The following is a 21,831-nucleotide window of genomic DNA, read 5'->3' as shown; positions in this document are numbered from 1 at the left end:
TACAGGATTGAAAACCTCACTCTTGAAGTGAGTCCTCTTCTACTATCCCGATAGTTCACTAGCAATCTGAGTAAATAAGGGTCCCCTCGAAACGAAAGTAGGTAAAAGGAACCCCGCTAACTCTAAGAATGTATGCTGCCCCGATAAACCCAAGTTAGTCCTGTAAGCCCGATCGGGATGATAAAGGTGGACTTGCCCTGCCATTAATTAAATTAAGAAGAAAACCCAAGGTAACTATCACTAGAATTCCGAACCACCTATCCTAATAAATAATTTCTTTTTTGTTTTATCGAATTGCTTGCTAACTACTAACTGCTAATAGAATAGGAACAGAATAGTTTGGTATTGTTCCTAAATAGAGGGCTGGTCCCCTTAAAGTAGGGGCCTCTTTCCTCTAAGCTGGAATAGGGGTAAAAGAAATAAGTTGGCTCCTCGCCAGGCATAAATAGAGGCATTCCTCGGGTGATTTCCAGCTTCTTCCTGTGGATTCCCTACCCTTAAAAAGTAAGGGGAAAGGGTACGGGACTAAAGCCAAGGCCTTTTTTCCTTCTATCATGCCTATCTATGTGGCTCCTGATTGTAGTTCTTCCATTTGAAGGTTCTTCTCAATTTGGCTAGATGCCCTTCCCTATGGAGGTTCTGTGTAGAATTTCAATCTGAGATTCAGACTGTGAAAACAAATTAGACTGCATGTATAGCGTTTCATTTGCATCGTATGATTAGTCGGATTAGTACAATCTAGCCTCTTGGAATGGGGCGCAGGAAAAGAAAACCTACTTTTGGAGCTGGAAACAGAAGCACACTGCAGGTAAGTAAGAGAACCTCTTTGACTACCTCTTATAAATAGATCTGGGGTTGGCGAACCCTTTGCTTAACGTCGAAGTAAAAAGAAGGTGCATACGTGTCTAGTCTAGCCTAACAAAATTGACTATGCTGAGAGTAAGAAGTATATATCTCCAATTTTTTAGTAAGGCTAAGCCCCAACAAGGATAATTTGGTGTCTTTCTGGTCAGTATAGGGCTAGTCCCCGAAAATGCTTCCTCGTGGTTTCATTGGGGTTTTCTTTTTCTTTTTCACCATCTTTCCACCAGATTGAAACTTACCTTTGACTGCTTCTATTCCCCTATTTAACTGCTTTCCTTATTTGCTTACGGATTTGCTTAACGAATAATTCCCTCAGGCTAGTTATTCCTTGCTTGACAAAGAGAAGGAAAAGTACTTTCAGATAAGAGTTTACTAGATAACACTGGAAGGGAATCGCTATCGTATCTCTAAAAGGAAGGACGGGATTCCATCGAACAAAAAAGCCTTCTTACGTCTTATTAGCGAGAGTTTTGGCTAGCAGTAGTACCTACACCAACTAGAGGAGCGCTTTAACAGGACTTATGTTTCCCATAGGCCGACGCCCTCACCCGAAATAGGAACAGGACCTTCGAAGGGGAACTACTGACCCACCTACATCCCCTCTCTAACGCCACGAATAGCTAGGATTTATCTTATTACCATCCACAGATCCCGGACTAGGAACATCTATGGCACCGGAACCGGATACGACAACATCTGAACCAGGAACCAGTGATTCAGAAGCTAGCCTTTTACCCTATCCAATGACCCCGGAGAAGAACCAAGCATCTCATTCTCAAGTTCCTCTGTTGGCCCACCTCCTTTTCTTTCTCTTCCATCAGCTCCACTGCCAGGCAGCATTCAAAGTCCAATAAACCAATTCCTTTACCTGTATTCATATCCCTGCCAGCTAACAGGAACTACCAAACCCAGCTCTCCCGATCTCTCTCCCATTGGAAGGAGGTGACCCAATAGAACATCTTTCGATGGTAAGCTACAAAGAATCCATCAAAAGGACTCGGGGGGTGGGGAATATGAGGGTAAGAAACAGCTGACTAGAGCCATTAGGTATCATCTTAATCTTTGGATCCAAAGGAATCGTAGCTTTCCTTCACCTCCTTCTCAATCTTTTGATTCTAATGCTTCCAGCAAGAGGTCAGGGAGAGGAAATGAAGCTCTATCTTCCTTGCTTGCTTTCATTAGCTTACTTTCTCATAACAACTAGAGTGAAGTGCTTAGAAGAGAAGCTAAGCTCCCTTGCCTTGCTTAGAGCTTTCATTGTTAGCTTTTCATATATCTTGCCTACCGGAGCAGAACCACTAGCATTATTAAAGAGCGAGAAGTGCCTTGTATGCTATGCTTTCTTTCTTGCCTGCCTCTCTGGCTTATAGATGGAATTAAGGAGAGCTTGTCTCTCTTGCTTGGAATGAGCTAGCCTTACTTATGCTTAGGCATTCCTGACTTACCTGACAACTCGCTTTTTCTCGTGCTCATAGGAAAGGGTTTAGGCCTTGAAAGAGACATTGTTGATAAAGCTAAGGTGATTTGATGTCAGATGCCGCCAACCCCCGTTTTTCCTATATAGCCCCAGCCTTAAATTCGATCTTGAGAAAGAAGCCCTTGGTTTGAAGTTGAGGATTCAGAGCAGATCAACTCCAGGTTCCGCAGCCTCTATAAAGTAAGATCTTCACGATCCGGTTGACTCATTCATAAGAGATAGGAACGCACAAGCACAAGCGAGAGGGAAGATTACCTTCTGACAAGGGATTGGCTAAGATTTGAGATTTTCTTTTGTCTTTCCCATTTCTGTGACCAAAATCGCTTTGACTTATTCGACTAGACGGGGAAGGTCTGTTCCTTCTCCACTGGAAGAAAGTAAATGATCACGTAGGGCGAATGAATCAAAGAAAGGGAAACTTCTCCATCCCAAAAAGCAGAGTGACTTCTTGAATCTTTGAATAGAGAGCCCCATTAACCAGACAAGCTGGAGGAGACAAGCTACCTCACAAAAGGGATGACGAAGGACTAGTTGACACAGCAAACTAGAGCTATGAAACCACCCCTTTCGCATTTAACTCGTCAGATTATGAATGAGATATTCAGACGTTAGCTTGAAGGTTACGATGTCACTCTTCTGTCTAGGTTCCTTGTTGCAAGGCCGAGTTTAGGCATTTTAGGGCCTTTCTGCATTACAATTAGAAAATTATTTTGTTTTGGCCTCAATATCTACTATGTTCTACTACAAAATCACAATTGTCGTACAAAATGGGTGGTCGGCCAGCCTGATGAAGTGGTTGGCCGTACAGAATAATGGCCTACCGACCACTATTTCTGGAGAATACCTTGCCAGAGCAGAATTGAAACAAAATAGAACAGAGGGTTTCCAAAAGCTGTTAATCCTTCCTGCTCCCTCCTGTCATATGAATTTTAAAGGAGAGAGTAGGCTTGCTTCCCAAATCATCAATCATTGCAAATTTATTGCATGATAATCTTTAAAAGCAAAAGAAAAAGACTTGGCTAAACACAAAACAAAGCTATTCTCCTTACCTCCTTCGTATCATGAAATTGGTCAATGAAGAGGTAGGCATACTTAACTCACAAATCATCAAGTCACAAGACAGTACATGATGATCATAGAGCAACCAAAATGAACAAAAGTAATAATTCAAAAAGTGTTGTCAACTCATCTCCCTACTCATGGAAAAAGGATGAAACATCTATTTCCATGCTTTAAAGTGGAACCAAGAGAGAGTTTTCAACACTTCTTGATAAGGAGCTATTTAGGAGTATCAAAGCAAGCAAGGGGATAAAACAAGAAATAAGCTATCTATCAAAGCTTAAACACACAACTAGCCAAAGTTGTTGACAACTCCTCTTTTCATGGAACAAGGATGAGACATCCATTTCCATGTATCGAAAATGATCGAAAAGAGAGTTTTTCAACACTTTGAAAATGGAAGATACTACCAAGCAGGTGAACAACAATAATATAAAAGCAAAAAATTTACACTAGATAAGTAAACTTGTGGCGGGGTGGCTAAGCCTAAGCTCTAATCCTCCCATGACCACATGGTTTTAAGAGACATAATGAAAGCTAAAAATGATCAACTTAATAGATTGCCACTATATCCCAAACACACCAAATCTGAGAGGACGTACAACAACACAAATATGATATTTAAAGCATAGGAAGTAAAAACACAAGTAGTGGGGAGAACTAGGACCCTTTTGTAAACCCGTATTTGTTTCATATCACACAAACAACCCAAAAACAGTACTAAAAAAGTACTAAAATTTACCCAAAAAAAGTGAAAAGAAAGCCACACACACACAAAAAAAAAAATGAAAGAAAAACAAAAAGGTGCACAACTAATGAGCTAGCCAATGGAAGGGTGGCTAGCTCACTCACTTTTAACAAAGCTTTAATCACATTTTAAGCTTAAAAAACTCTAAAATCACTATGTAAATACAAGAAAAAGATAGAAAAAAAAAATGATGGAAAGATCACCTTTTGAAAGAGAGGAAGAGCTTCCTAGTTCACAAACCACAAACTAAGCACTCTCAAGGAGCAAAAATTATGGTCAAGAATCTCAGCAAAAGCTTCAAGTTTTAACCTTGTAAGGTGTATGTATTGTGTATGTGTATTGCAAGAAGGTAGAGAAGATGGTTGGTCAAGCTTTGGGCTCTTGTATTTATAGAAAAACAGGTTCTCACATTGGAAATATCTGTATCAAAGATAGCTAGTCCAACGCATGTGCATGGGAGTAGGTGGCAGCTGTCAAAATATCTACTACACTGAACATGGCCGGCCAACTAAGAGGATGTACAGCTGGCCCGATGAAAATGGCATGCCGGCCATCTGCTGGCCAGTTGTTCTCTAAGTGGTCGGACTAGAAAAAAAATAAGGTTTTGGTCCAAAGGGGGTCCAAGGTTTAGGTTTTAAAGCTTGAAACCAAATCATTTTGGTAAAGAATTGAACGATTGCACAGCGTAACATTTCATCATCGAGTGTTCAGAGTGAGGTGCCCAAGTCTTAAGAGTGGTCCAAATGGGGTGTCTACAGTGTCATATGAGTTGATTTGGAGCCCAAAAGACAAATTGGGAGTCATATAAATTTAATTTTTCTAAAAGAAAAAGAAAAATGATAGCATGAGATGATATTATGAAGGGCAGTGGCTACCCACCCATTCAAGGTATGTTCATTTATTTCAAAAGAAATTTTTGTACACGCAGGATTGGTTTCCCAATGCTGACTATGAATGTTTTAAATATAAGTGTTATATTTGTGGGGTTATAAATTGCTTATGATTTTGTGAATGATAATTCTAGTGAGCATTATCATAGTAGATTCAAAATCCCGCATCGTATGGGTTTATATACAATGCAATACTTATATTCTTCTAACATATGTTTTTAATTTTTTTAATGTAATTTTTAACATATGTAGTTCAAAATTACCAACTTTAATCCTTTGTCCAAAATTCTTGATGATAATTGTTTGACTAGACCGAACTATGTGGATTGGAAGAGAAATTTAAGAATTGTCCTCACGGCTAAAAAACTAAACCATGCCCTAACCACTGATCCACATGCGCTCCCCAAAGCGAATTCCATTGATGAACAATGTAAGGCTGCTAGGAAGTGGCATAAGGCAAATGATGCTGCAAAATGCTACATATTGGCCTCAATGACCAATGTGTTGCAAAAGCAGCATGAGGGTGTTCCTACTGCAAAAGGCATGATGGTTAATTTGAAAGAAATGTTTGAAGAACAGAGCAAAAGTGCACGCCAAATTGCCATGAAATGTTTGATGTCCACCAAAATGGTGGAAGGTACTCCAGTACGAAAACATGTCTTGAAAATAATATCTTTTATTAACATAATGGAAACTTTTGGTGCAGATATTGATGGTGAAACTAAAATTGATGTGATCCTTTCATCTTTACCAGATTCTCATAATCAGTTTATTTTGAATTATAACATGAATAAGATTACTATTGCACCATTAGATCTGCTCAATATGTTGCAAGCAGCAGAGGATCTTATTAAAAAGAGCCAACCCACTGTGATGATAGATGAGAATGAAGGTCCTAGAAAATTCAAGCCTAAGGGCAAGAATAATTTTAATAAGAAACCTATAGGCTCTAAGTTCTCTAGAAAAACACAAGGTGCTTTTAAAAAGGGCATAGATAAAAAGAAAATTAAAGGAAATTGTTTCCATTAAGAAAAGCCTAGCCATTGGAAGAGAAACTGTTATCATTATTTAGCAACACTGAAAAAGGACAAACCCTCAGAAAGTATGTCAAATTTGCTTGTTATTGAAACCAATTTATTGATCGGTCCTCCTAATGCTTGGTGTGTAGACTCTAGTATGACCTCACATATTTGCAATATGTTGTAAGAGTTCAAGGAGACCAAAAGGCTTAAGGAAGGGCAGATACTAATAAAATTGGGAACAAATGCAAAAATTGTTGTAGTTTCCATAGGAACTTTTTATTTGGAATTATCATTTAATAGGACTCTAGTTTTATAAAGATTGTCTATTTGTGCTAGACATCCGTAGAAATTTAATTTCTGTTTCAAACTTAATTTCGTTAGGATATTGTTTTTCCTTTTCTTCCAAAGTTGTTATTAAGCACAATAATAAATTTGTGATTTCTGGCATTTTAATAGATGGTCTTTATTTTATTAGTCCTATTGATAATTCTATTACTTATGTTGGGAATGATACAACCACCGGTATGTTACCCCTTAAAAGAAAAAGGGATGTTAATCAAACTTACATGTGGCACTAGAAACTTGGTCATATCAATTTAGAATGTCTAAATAGATTGGTCAAGGATAGGCCTTTGGATTTTTTTGAAGTTGAGCCCTATCCAATTTGTGAGCCCCCCTTGTAAGGAAAAATGACTAAAATTCCACTTATAGGAAAAGGAATTAGAGCCACAGAAGGTTTGGGATTAATACACAAAAATGTTTGTGGTCCAATAAATCACATGGCAAGAGGTAGTTCTTACTATTTCATTACATCCACTGATGATTATTCTAGGTGTGGTTATTTGTACCTAGTGAAACATAAGTCTGAATCCTTTGAAAAGTTTAAGGAATTTCATAGTGAAGTAGAAAAGCAACTTGGAAAAAACATCAAAACTCTTCGATCAGACCGTGGAGGAGAATATCTTTTAGATGATTTTCGAAATTATTTAAAAGAGAATGCTATCATATCTCAATTAATCCCTACGAGCACACCACAAAATAATGAGTTGGTTAAAAGAATAAATAGAACCTTATTAGATATGGTTCGTTCAATGATGAGCATATCAGAACTGCCAATTTCCTTTTGGGGATTTGCATTAGAAATTGCTATTTATTTGTTAAATAGAGTTTCTATTAAATTAGTTCCTAAAACTCCATATGAATTATGGACTGGGAAAAAGCCTAATCTAAAGCGTATTAGGATATGGGGTTGTCTAGCACATGTGAAAAAGAAAAATGTTAGTAAACTAGAATTGAGAACTGATAGATGCATTTTCCTTGGATATCCTAAGATGGCATTTGGTTACTATTTTTATTATCGTAAAGAACAAAAAATTATTCCTAGTAGAAATGCTATTTTTTTAGAAGAGGATTATATTTTCAATGAAAATATAACAAGAATTGTTCTTGAAGAAGTAACTGACATTTTAATGGATGGGGCAAGTAGTCAAAGTGAAGGACAAATAAGTAAGCCCACTGAACCAATTGTTGCACAAGAACCTCGGCGTGGCAAAAGGATTATTAGACCTTCAGTTGAGTTATTGTTGTTAAATGAGATTTATCAGATGAAATCAAAATTGTCTGATGATGATCCATTTACATACGAAGAGGAAATTAATGACAAAGATGTTGGGCATTGGCAAAAAGCCATGGAGTTTGAAAAGGACTCAATGTATTGTAATAAGGTTTGGACCTTAGTAGATAAACCTGAGGGTATTAAACCCATAGGTTGCATATGGGTATATAAAAGAAAATTAGGACCCAATGGAAAGGTAAAAACCTACGACGCAAGAATAGTGGCGAAAGAGTATAACCAAAAGGCTGGTATTGATTATGAAGAAACTTTTTCGCCAATAGCCATGCTATAGTCCATAAGCATTCTTTTGTCAATTGTTGCACACCATGATTTTGAAATTTAGAAAATGGATGTTAAAACTACATTCTTGAATGGCTATATTCAAGAAGAAATTTATACCCACCAACCAGAAGGTTTTACATCTCATGGTGAAGAAAATAAAGTGTGCAAATTAACGAGGTCCATTTATGGTCTCAAACAAGCATCTTGGAGTTGGAATATTCATTTTGACGAGGCAATCAAATCATTTGGTTTCTCACAAAATATGGATGAACCCTATGTTTACAAGAAGGTCAGTGGGAGTGCCAAAGTATTTTTGGTTCCTTATGTTAATGACATACTACTTATTGGGAATGATGTAAGAGCAATGTCATCAGTCAAAGTTTGGTTATCTAATCACTTTGCAATGAAAGACCTTAGTGAAGCTAGTTATATACTTTAAAATCAAATTGTTTAGAGACTGAAAGAAAAGATTACCCGGTCTTTCCCAAGTCAATGACATGGACAAAGTCTTGGCAAGATTTAGCATGCAAGATTCCTACCCTTTAGGCATGGAATTCATCTCCCTAAGGGAATGACAACAAAAACACAAGAGGAGAGAGAGAAAATGAGAAATATTCCTTAAGCTTTGGCAGTGGAAAGTCTCATGTATGCAATGCTTTGTTCTAGGCTTGACATTTGTTATGCAATGAGCGTTGTGAGTAGATAGCAATCCAATTCAGGTCCAGAGCATTAGACAATAGTGAAACACATTCTGAGATATTTGAAAAGGACTAAACGCTATTTTCCTGTGTTTGGTAGTGAAAATATAGTTGTTGAAGGCTACACCGATGATAGAAAATCAACTTTTGGATTTGTGTTCACTCATGGAAATGGAGCAATAAGTTAGGGAAGTTGCAAGCAAGATACTACTGGAGATTCTGCAACTGAAGTAGAGTATGTAGCTGTAAGTGAAGCTACAAAGGAAGCTATTTGGATTCACAAGTTCATTCAAGAACTAGGTGTTGTCTCAACAATTGAATCTCCTATAATTGTTTATTGTGACAACACCTACACTATTGCACATGCTATTGAGCCTAGGTCACATTGAAAGACAAAGCACATTGAGCGTAGATTTCACTTGATACATGATATCATCCATAGAGGAGATATGCCAATAGCAAATATTACATCAGCTGAAAATGTTGTAGATCCTTTCACAAAAGCCTTAACTCAGAAGGTTTTTGAGAAGCACTTGGACATTATGGGTATTAAATACATGTGTAATTGGTTTTGAGTGCAACCGGGAGAATGTTAGCATTTGTGCCCTCAAAAACTAATTTGTTGACTTTATTAACTGATTAAATAAATTGCTTGGCATTTTTATTTTGCATTTTTGTATATTATTATTCTGGATAATGTTATATTTAATGTTACATACGATGTGAACATAAGATCCCTTTGGTAACATTGTAGAAAAACATGCTAATGGTCAATGAACCAAAAGTTGGGAGTTATTATTTTTTGGTGCCTTGTAGACACAATTAATGTTCTAGGCTATGGGTGTTGATTGAGCATCACACTACTATGGTCTACACCTATTTTCTTGCTATATGATAGAATGATTAACATCATCATTAAGGTAGTGACCTTAGGCAAATAAGTGGATGCTATGCAATAAGTACATGTACTGAACATGATCGATTTTGATAACACTTATGGAATGATCACTATCAATTTAAAAGATAGTTCTATTATAATGCCCTTATTTTCCTTTGACCTGAGACGGTTGTATAAATTAATTAACTATTCATTTAACTTTGATATTGTCAATAGGTGACGTCAAACCAAAGGCTATACATAGACATGTTGGGTTATGTGAGTGGTAATTAATTTATATAGGTACTTAACATGGAATCCACCATTCTCAAAGTGAGAAAGTATATTCAAGTAATTTTCCCTATTAACGTTGGACCAAAAGAAAACTGGTCAGTAACTTTTTCATAAAAATATTTGTATTTGTACATGTATAATTATAAAAGTATTATTTTTCAAAAATACTTTTGGGGTCCAATTAGAAGAAGGAAAGATTTAGAATTCACCTACATGAGTTAGGGTTTTTGATAGTGATAAACTTGTCCATACCTAGTAACTCATGTGGAATATAGTTTGGTGGAAGGAAGTTTGTGACCAATTGTAAGAAAGGGCCTCACTTGTAATTCTCTACATTTAGGGGTTTAATTGTAATGTGTTGATGGACATTATTGCAATTAGTGGAAGTTCTATATTGTCTATTTAAAAGATAATTAAATGAAAATTTTGATAAGTTGTATCCTGCAAATTCAAAATAAAAGACACATCTTTTATTTTATCCCCATAATTAAAAGATAGATCCCTAAGGATCCCACTTACATGCAAACTCTCTTATGTGTTGTGTATATATCAGATGTATTTGATACAAAAATTGGCCATCAGAATTTTTAAGGTCTGTAGAAAAATACACGCAAAAATAAAAGCAAGAGGGTGCAGGGCGAATTACCTTCGAGGCGAGACACTTCGATCACTTGGTGAGGTACTAACAACAGCACACTTGGTTTGAGGTATTTTAGATTTTATAGTCAAGTGGTGTTTCTTTGAAAAATTATTTTTCAAATAAAATTTTTCCACAAACTTTAAGTCCGAGCCTATGCGCTCATCACATGTCTAATTTTACTTATCTGAATTGTTCATTTTATAGAATTCTTCGTGGATATCATTCAAAAATAAATAAATAAATAAATAGGTTGATCCAATATTTTTAATTTATTCAATTTATCCCATTTGCGCAAAAAAATAAATAAATACATAAATAAAATTGAATTATCTATTTTTAAAAGCATACTTGTCGTCTATATTTTTTAAAACAAATGCGGTGAATTAAATAGGTTACAATTATCATATATACCTAATTTTTTATATGGATGATATAAACGAGGGATTTTGACAAAATAAATGGTTTGAATTATTGAAACAGAACTCGTGATGAATCACACAAACTCGAACAACACCTTTCAATACAGATGAAGGATTAAAGAGGAGATAGTTCTATAATTTATTGTTTTTGTTTATTATTTGATGATCACAACTATTAACATGATGGATTTCATATAAATTTGATTAATGTCTAATTATTGTAAGTATGCAGATAAGATTGATATATAAAATAGAAAAAGATTAACATTATTAATGTTAATTTAGGGATGATCAAAAGGTACGTATAAAAATATTGAACGGTTGTCTCCATTTCAAACTTCACTTTCCCTTTAAATAAATAAAAACGTGGGGGAATTGATGACCAGTTTATTCCATGGTTGGTACCACTTCCTACTCCTGCACACCTTTTTCTCATTTATTTTATTCTTTTGGATTGATACTGCAGAGCACAATACAGCATCATCATCAATCACTTCTATTTCAAGACACTATTTAGCAATTCATTATAGTGGATTTGTCAAAATTTGCAACGACTCCACATTCATATTTTTGATTATTTATTTAATAAAAAATTTGAAATTTATAATATTTTTCATTTGTCACCCCTAATAATGATAACAAGAAGTAACACGTAACAACCAACCATTTCTTTACCGAGAAGTATTTGGGTGTAAAAGGTATATATCATATATATTTGTGTAAATTTTCACAAATATACATAAGTTACTTCACAAAATTATGTAAGTTCTCACAAATATATATAAATTGTGATTTTTCAAATTTTTATAAATTAACTTGCGTATATTTGAGAAAATTTACGCAAAGAATTACCTTCATTACTTAGTGATTTTGGTTTCAACTCTTTATCAATAATGGAACAATTGTCATTTCCATCCCACTTTATAATGCATCTACAAAATTTGAAATTTAAAAAATAATAATAATAACATATAAATAAATAAATAAAATAGATTTTTTTTTTTTTTTTTTTTTTGTAAAAAATGATATAGCTCAATAGGAGCCTTTCACTTTAAATTATTTTATATATAAATATACCATTGTTATATTAATCTTGTGATAAATTTTATATGACAATTTTGTATGTAGAGCGTTTCAACTTTAATACTATGTAAGCAATCTTATTAAACAGAAAAACATATATATAATTTATTCCATGGTAGGCTTTTACTTCAAAATAAATTTAAAAAATTACTAAAAATTATTTATTACAAAAATATCACTATTTAAATGATTTTATAAAAATATATATATTAATTTTTTGGATAAATTATAAATACACTTTCTGATATTTACTTAAAATATAAATTACCTCATGTGATTTTACAAATTACATTCCACCTTCTGAAATTTCTAATTTCCTAACAAATAGTCAATTTTATTTATAAATTATCAAGTCAGTTTTTTGGGTGAATATCAAGTCAGTTAATAGTTTTTAGTTTTTAATGATATGAACATGTATTCAACGTAATAATTCAAATAATTTTATAATAATATAGGAGAGTAGTTAGGGGTTTAATATTTTCAGTTAATTATATTAAATAAAAAATTCTAATAAAGCAATATTTGTAATTTTTTAAATTATACGAAATTATCTGCATTTTAAGTAAATCTCGAAAGTGTATATGTAATTTGTCCTAATTTTTTTTATAAGAATAACTTTTATTTATATATATCTATATATATAAAAAGCTCTTACCTGTTTGAGGCTTGTCCTTTTTTCCTGTTTTCCCCTCAGATTTATAGCCATTCCGAAAGAATGGTAAAATGTCCAAAGGCTATTAACTTTATTACAATGGATGCTAGGTATACCCGTTGTTACATATTTATTTTGTTTCACTGGAAAAGTTGATATGTTTTCAAAAATAATTTTAAAATAGTGATAAATTTTACTAATTTTAATAATTAAATTTATAAATTTTTGTATAAATTTGTAAATATGAAATTACCACTGAAAGCTATTTTCGTTTTTAACTCTAGCATGATTGAATTTTTAACAAATAAAAAAATAACACATATCTTGTCAATGTGAGATTAATTGTAATACTTTAAATTGTAAGGTGTTGTTTGATAAAATTGAAAATTGAAAATTGAAAATTGAAAATTGAAGGTTCAAAATTAAATACAAAAAATTAAATGCTAAATTTATTATATTGAAAAGTTGCTTGATAAAAAATAGAAAAAAAAACAAAAACAAAAGTGTTGAATATACAAATTTAGAATTTTTTTTTTTTAAATTGTAACTTTTAATTTTTATATTGCCAATGGCAACGGCACCCTAAAAAGGAATCTATTGAACATCAATGAATTTGTAGCAAAAAAACATATTAAATATTTTTCAAAAATATTATGTAACATTATTTATATGATATTCTTGATTAATGAAAATTGTAAAACATACTAATTGAGTCATCTTTCCTCTTAATTAACTAATAAGTGAATCTAAAAAGCCAAAAATTTTAAGGAAAAATATTTAACTAATTTATTGTTTATATATTTCTACTTGAAATTGCAAATTGTTAAAAACAAAAACAAAAAAACAGCTCTACAACTAGACAATTATAAACACTTTTTAAAAATCATGCAATTATGTTTTTTTTTTTTTTTTTGGGAACTTATTTCTCTAATATTAAAACTTGTCATGTTTTGCATAGAGATCCAAAAACATACAATAAAATTGGAAAACATAACAAATATTAGTTTAAGTTATTATTATTATTTTTATATATTTGCATTCTTATTATAATAAATATTATAATACACACTTCCAAAAGAGTGTGAACCATATTACCTTCCGATGTACCTAAAAAAAAAATGTGCACCATATACTAGTTATGACATTTCATAACTAACCTCCCAATAAATTATAACCAATGACTTCAACTATTGTAACTAAAGAGCATATAATACCATAAAATTATCCTATATATATCTTTAATTTCCATGTGTAGTATCATAGAATTTTCATATTCTATGTATAAATATATATATATATATATATATATATTTCCTATATATCTTGAGAGTTTTATAAAAGATATACTCAACGAAACCTGCAATATGAACAATTCTATTTATTTAATCTTCTACTTCATTCACTTCCAATAGAAATAAATAAAATAAAATAAAATAAAAAATTCAACATAATAATCTCAAATAATATTTAATTAACTGAAATGAAAGCTAAATACTAATGAATTAAAATAAAATTATTCTTCTTTAACTTCTACTAAATAATTATTCCCCTATATTTTTATTCCATCAAATAAATACTACCTTAAAATTAAAATAAAAAAAGAAAAGAAAAGAAATTTTAATAAATAAAAAAATGTGCAACTCGCCCGTGCCTTGCACGGGCCTTCCCACCTTATATAGATATATACCTATATATATATATATATATTAGGGTATGTCTGTGCCTAAAGGCACAGTGAAAATATTATTGGAATGAAAATGTAATTGAATATAAAATTATTGGGTTAAAATGTAATTCATTCAATTTGTTGGTAAAAAAAAATTGAGGTGAAAATATAAATAGACGATCCGTATGGCTTTGAATTTTCAAATGAATTTTATAATTAGATTTTTGAAAAGAGTTTGTCAAACTTAAAACTTTTGAAAAGAGTTTGTCGAACTTAAAATTTTGTTTGGTTGTATATATTAAAAATAATTTTTACAAATTTAAAATTCAAAAATTACTTAGTTTTGGAGTTTCCAAAAATAGTTTTTAAATTTTTAATGAACTTTTTAATATTTTAATCAAAATATTTTTCATTTTTAGATCCACTCAATTTAAATATTTTGCAAAATTATAAAATTTAGAGAGATGTAACTTAAGAAAAAAAAAATTAGACCCTCCTTGTTTGTAGTACAAACTTAACGATAAACATTTAAAAACTGTCCAATTGAATTTAACAATAAGTTTTGCTATAAATTTTTATTTTTAAATGGCAAAAAATGATATGATCCATGATTAGTAGTGGTGGAAGCAATGTGATGGAAATTGCTACAATTTATCAAGAAAATGTGAAAACGTGAAAAACAGTGATGACACAAATGCAAACAAAGGGCAGATCACAAAATATTTACTATTGTAGTATTTTTGTTTATGTAACCCACCGGCAGGCACGCTGGGAAAAAAAAAATTGAGGTGAAAATATAAATAGATGATTCGTATGGTTTTGGATTTTCAAATGAATTTTATAATTAGATTTTTTAAAAGAGTTTGTCAAACTTAAAATTTTGTTTGATTGTATATTTTAAAAATAATTTTTACAAATTTAAAATTCAAAACTTACTTAGTTTTGGAGTTTCCAAAAATAGTTTTTAAAATTTTAATTTGTATTTTATTATTTTTAGTGAACTTTTTAATATTTTAATCAATATATTTCACTTTTCAAATCCACTCAATTTAAATATTTTGCAAAATTATAAAATTTAGAGAGATGCAGAAATTAAAAAATTAGACCCTCCTTTTCTGTAATGCAAACTTAATGATAAACATACAAAAACTGTCCAATTAAATTTAACAATAGGTTTCAATAGAAATTTTTATTTTTAACAATAAGCAAGTTTCAATAATATCATTGTGATTGATAGAGTATTTGAACTCAAATTGTCAATGCAAAAATAGTTGCGTTTTTTTGCATTGACACAAAATTTAAATGGCAAAACATGGTATGGTCCATGATTAGTAGTGGTGGAGGCAATGTGATGGAAATTGCTACAATTTATCAAGAAAATGTGAAAATAATGATGACACAATTATTACCTTGGCCAAGAAAACATGAAAACAAATGCAAACAAAGATCAGATCACCAAATATTTACTATTGTAGTATTTTTGTTTATTTAACCCACCTACAATTTACAACAGAAAATAAGCACTTTATTACCCTGGCCAATAACAATACTCACATAAATTTCTATAAAGAAGAGAGATCTCATGGCTATAGTTTTACATTAATTTTAATCTAATGGTTGAAATCTACCAAATTTTATGATTTGGTGGTCAGCTTACTGTGCAGAAAATTAAATTAATGAAAAATAAATAAATTGTATGCTACTTGGTAAATAAATCACTTTAAACATAAATTTTTCAAATTTATAGGTAAACGAAATAGTGAAAAGTAAACACATAAATGCTACGTAAAATTCAAACACAACAAAAGTATAAGATTTTAAACAAACAACGAAATATAAGTCCCACAATACAGAAACATATAATAAAAATCAAACGAAATACGCCAGCCAACGCTCTGTAATAGAAAAAAATAAACAACAAATTAAGCACACCAACCAGTGCTCTGCAATACAAAAAAAAAAATGTCAAATAACAAAGTAAGCACATCAACCAATGTTCTGTAATACAAAGAAAATGCAAAACAACAAATTAAGCACATCGACCAGTATTCTATAATAAAAAAAAATGACAAATAACCAATTAAGTACACCAATCAGTGCTCCACAATAGAAAAAAAAATGACAACTAAATAAAGCACACCAGCCATGCTTTGCAATACCAAAAAAATGACAAAATTTTTGCAATGAACAATTATTTAAATAGATTAATACGCACACAATCTAATCCTATATGAAGATAAATTATCAACTTAATATAAAAGCAACACCCTTCGTGATAAAAATAATATATGGAAGCAAAAAATCAAATTCAACCAAATAGAAATATGATTAGTTTTCTTTAACCTAATTCAAGAGCATATTAGGAAGAAAAAACAAAAAAAACAAAAAAGACTATATCACCTAATGTGTTACATTTACAAAAATGAACTCATAGCATAAGCCAATAATTCAAATGAATATTATCTAACATACACATCGATAACCAATAAATTTCACATAGATAAAAGGCTTTACAAAACTATTGTAAGTAATAAAATTCACATCGATAGGAAACTTTACAAAATCTGGATCGTAGTTAGCATATGTACGATTTTCACAAAAATAAATATGATTTTCAAACTTGTTCTTTCATAGAATTCTTAGGAGCGCCTCATCACTTTTCAAAAAGTCTTTATATCAACTTGTATATATCTCCAGTGAAGAGCATGCACGATAATCTACTAATTTATGAAAATAAAAGAGTTATTATATTAGTAAAAGAAAATCTATATATATATATATATCAAAACACTTTAAAATTGAAATTACCTTGTTACATCCCCATCGAAGCAATCTAGTTGTATTTATCTTTTTGAGCTCCATATATTTTTTAACCCAATCCTACAAAATTCGACATGTATAGTAAAATATTTTAAAAATATCAATTTGGAATCAATAGAAGCAAATTTATCAATAAATAAATTGTACCTTTTGACAAAAGTGGTTTGATCCATAAGTAACACTATAACAAAATTTCAGGATAAACAATGTACCAAGATAGTAGAGAGAGAGAAGTCTAAACATAAATTGGATAAAAAGCTAAATAAACTGAATTTTTTTAGAGATAGAGAAGCCTAAACATTTTAAAATAGTAGTTCAATAAAAAACCAAATTAAAAGCAGTTCACTAAAAAAAAAAAAAAAAGTCATCAAATAAAAAGGGTTAACTTTTTAATATTTCTTTTCCTTTGAATCAACAAATTCCCTTCAAATCTTAAATCCAAATACAGCCTAAGAGAGATGAAGAAAACAAAAAAAATAAAAAATAAAAAAAAGACCTATCATATTACAAAATTAAACTACAACAAAATCCCTGTAAAAATCAAAAAGAAAAGAATAACTATTCAGGCCAAAAAGTTTAACCTACTTTATAGGTCCATTGATATATCAAGAAGAGGATTGGTTGATAATTAGATATTATCTAATTATCAACCAATCACCTTCTTGACACATCACTAAGTCTATAAAATGGGTATAAAAAATGGACTTGTATATCATCATTAAAATGGACTTGACACATAATTCATCATACATTCCTATTATTCCAAAAAAAATTAAAAATAAATATTCTCTAGAAATTTAACAGCTATATACCAAGATACACACTATACTTTTGTTATGTTTTCAATATACATTAAAAAGGATAGAAGAAAAATTAAATATTGTCATAGAAATCTTCATCATTTTTCTCTATTGGCCAAAATGTAGAATTATTGCAATACATGATTTTGTGGTTGATTCTCTATAGTAATTTTGCATTGATAATGGTTGAATTCTTATGGATTGTATTGCCCACTTTTCCTACTAACAACTCATGTATACGACAAAAAAAAAAAAGAAAAAAAAAAGAGAGTAAATTATAAAACAAAATATAAATTATACTATTTATGAATAAAATTTTAGCAAAACTTCAATATAGAAATTTAATTACTAATTTTGCATTTTAAAATGTGAAAAAAAATAAGTAAAAAACTGCAATACAAATTTATAAAAAGTCTCACCACGCTATAAATGGATAATTACAAATATCTTTTGCCTTATCTATACAATTACAAATGCCCTTTTCAATACTCTCATAAAAATTATACTACACAAAAACTTATTTACTCTGATGAGTTATACAACACCGTAGCTTATTTAATCACAAATATCAAAACTCATTTACTCCAATGAGTTATACGACACCGTAGCTTATTTAATCACAAATATCTTTCCTTAACACATTTTTCCTTACTTTCCATTCAAAAGTTGCATTTATTTATTTATTTTTATAAGCAGTGAAACGGTGAAGAAAGTTAAAACTTTCAATTTCCTTTTCCTTCCTTACCAAACAACAATGCATAAGATTCAAACTTTCTTTTCCTCTCTCTCTCAACAATCAACAGCCAAAACAAAATTTAAAAATTAAAAAAAGAGAGAAAATCCAAAAACAGTAAGTGAGTATAAAAAATGGACTTGTATATCAATATTAAAAAAAAAAAAAAACATAAGTATTCACATAATTCATCACACATTCCTATTATTCAAAAAAATAAAATAAAATAAGTATTCTCTAGAAATTTAACAACTATATACCAAGATACATAACTATACACACTATGTTAGACTTCTTTCTAAACCAAACATTAAAAGCTTAATTTTTAATCTAATTATTGAAAATTCCAAGAGCAAACATGAAAATTCCAAAGCATTAAAGAAATCTGAGAGAGTTCATTCATTAATCCAGAACATTTATTAACCCACTGTAATTCAAGAAAGAAAGTGAGGAACTAATAAAGAATTGCAAGGGAGAGACCTCCTAACCTGAATATCTACTTGAGAAGCAAAATTAAAGAAATCTAAGACAGAAGGATAAAAAGAAAACACAATTAGTAAGAGCACTCCTCAACACTAAAAATGTATACAAATCTATTTTCATGTTTGATGAGTAAGAATGTGACCATTGATGATTAATAAGAACCTCATCCATTTGATTAAGATGAAATAAAAATGATTGTTGACATAAAATATAACTGTAAGAAGGCAGGGTGAGGTTTAATAATTGCCATAAAGAAAAATTAATCAACACAGAATTAATAATATTTTAGTTAACAACCTACTTTAAGAAGTTCGTCTGTGCATGAATATCACAGATGGGGAAATTGAACTACTACAGGATAAAAGACAAATTATATTTTTTTTATGTCTTCAATATACATTAAAAAGAATAAAATAAAAATTAAATACTGTCATAGCAATCTTCATCATTTTTCTCTATTGGCCAAAATGTAGAACTATTGAATATATGATTTTGTGGTTGATTCTATATAGTAATTTTGCATTGACAACAATTAAATTCTTATGGATTGTATTGCCCACTTTTCTTACCACACATATATATATATATATATATTATAAAAAATATAAATTATACTGCTTATGAATAAAATTGTAGCAAAACTTCAATATATAAAAACTACAATAAATTTTTTTTAATTACTCCAATGAGTTATACTACATAGTAACTTATTTAATCACAAATATGTTTCCTTTTCAATTTCCTTTTGCCTTCCTTTTTCTCATATACCAAACAACAACGAATAAGATTCAAACTTCCTTTTCCTCTCTCTCAACAATCAATAGCCAAGCCAAAACCAACAACAACACAAAACCAACAACAACAAAAAAAAAAAAAAAATGAGAAAGAAAATCTAAAAAAAAGGTATCAAAGTTATATTTTGTTATACCACACAATAGCTTATTTAATCACAAATATGTTTCCTTTCAATTTCCTTCTGCCTTCCTTTTTGTCATATACCAAACAACAATGCATAAGATTGAGAAGTAATTTTTATCAGAAGGAACTTCTGGTTTTGAATTACAAAGTAATTGAGCTTTCTAAAGCTGTTCATGAAGAGGAAAGATGATTTTTGATTTTTCAAGAAGAGTAATTGATCAACATCAAAAGAATTGAATCTGGCTCATAAATAATCATTATATTAGAGAAAGTTCTTTGGACAATTGCTATTGAATCTAAACTCAAAAAAGATGGTTAATGTGATTTAAAATCCTGGCATAAACAACATCAAAAGAATTAAATGAGAAAACTACTCCAACATCAAAAGATTGTTGCTTTAAAAAAATTAATTTGAATTGATGCAACTGTGAGATTCCAGAATCCCTACACTTCAACATTACACGTCAAGTTTGATCAAATGTGGGTGAGAGTGCTGTGTGGAGCATACCAACAACATAAATGGCAAATCCAGAACTTCCCCTGTCATGATGGAGTAGAGTTTTTGGAAACATTTTAAGCGTTTATTTGTGCATCTTTGGTTCAGTATGCTGCTGGGCAAAAACTTTACTCAAAATTGGTAAACTACACTAACCACCGGAAGTATAAAAAAAAATACACTAAATGAATCGAAACAAAAATGATTCTGCAACAACCAAACCAAAAAAAAAAAAAAAAAGTGAGAGAGAAAGAAAATCCAAAAAAACAAAGATCAAGGTACTAACCAGATCGAGAAACAGCAATCTGGTAGACAAAAAAGAAAGATCAAAACACAATCAGAAATCAAACAAAAAATTGAAAAAGAACAAAATATGACCATTGATAATTAAAGAGAGCCTCAATCCATTTGAGTAATATGAAATAAAAATGATTCTTAACATGAAATCTATTTTTCCTTAACCCCCATTTGATAGAAAGAGAGAGAGAGAGAAGTAGGTGTCAACCCAATTGAACTATGAAAAAAACACAATTGAGAGCAAATTAAATCTGAGCCATTGGGTGGGGATGACGATGAAAAAAAAAAAAAAAAACAGAGCTATAAAAAACAGAGGTAAAAAAAATGAATGAAAACAAAAAGAAAGTAGAGTGTCTTACCTAGAGCCATTGTTCTTCCTTTCAATTGAGCTTTGAGCTTTGTTCTTCCTCAGAGCTTTGTTCATACATACAGACATATGATGTAAACTGTAGTGGTTTGGTAAGACTTGATAGGCAAACAAATCTAAATCATTGAATCTTATTTCTTAGATAAATCTTTTGAATCTCAGCCATTCTTTTTAAATTAGACAAATCTGAACCATTGAAGATAGTTTGTGAGAGAGATATTTTTCAAAATAAATCTGAGCCATTGCTTTTCAATTAGATAGATCTGGACCATTAATTTCAAAGACATTTTCAAATCAACCCTTCCATTGTTATATATATATATATATATATATATAAGAATCTCTTAACTGTTTCATATTCGTCTTTCTTCCTCGATTTTTTCTTTTTATTTTAAATAATTTACTAATGGTAGATGATATATAGAGTGAAGGTTTTTCGTAATTATGTACATATTCTTGGTCAATTATGAAATAGATTTTTTTATAATTACACAAACATTCTTGGTCAATTATGAAACATGTTTTCCTGTAATATGAAAATATTTTTGGTCAATTATGAAACATAAATATTTTATTTTTTAATAAATTACAAATACCCCCATATGGTTTGTTTAAAATATGAATCGGTCCT

General features: G+C 30.6%; 1 long non-coding RNA gene across 1 annotated transcript; it reads right to left on the bottom strand.

Annotated features, from left to right (window-relative positions):
* Positions 1–15,737: 15,737 nt before the first annotated feature.
* On the bottom strand, positions 15,738–21,468 carry LOC114282160 (uncharacterized). The gene is made up of 3 exons (XR_014342305.1): positions 21,193–21,468; positions 17,095–17,166; positions 15,738–17,003 (listed from the first exon to the last, which is right to left on the bottom strand). It is a non-coding gene; the product is annotated as an uncharacterized LOC114282160 (long non-coding RNA).
* Positions 21,469–21,831: the final 363 nt, after the last annotated feature.

The sequence above is a fragment of the Camellia sinensis genome, chromosome 10 (genome assembly GCF_055761805.1).
Source record: "Camellia sinensis isolate YWXY chromosome 10, ASM5576180v1, whole genome shotgun sequence".
NCBI classification, from domain to species: Eukaryota; Viridiplantae; Streptophyta; class Magnoliopsida; order Ericales; family Theaceae; genus Camellia; species Camellia sinensis.
Note: the sequence above shows the minus strand (reverse complement) of the source record. Positions and strands in the feature narration are given on the sequence as shown.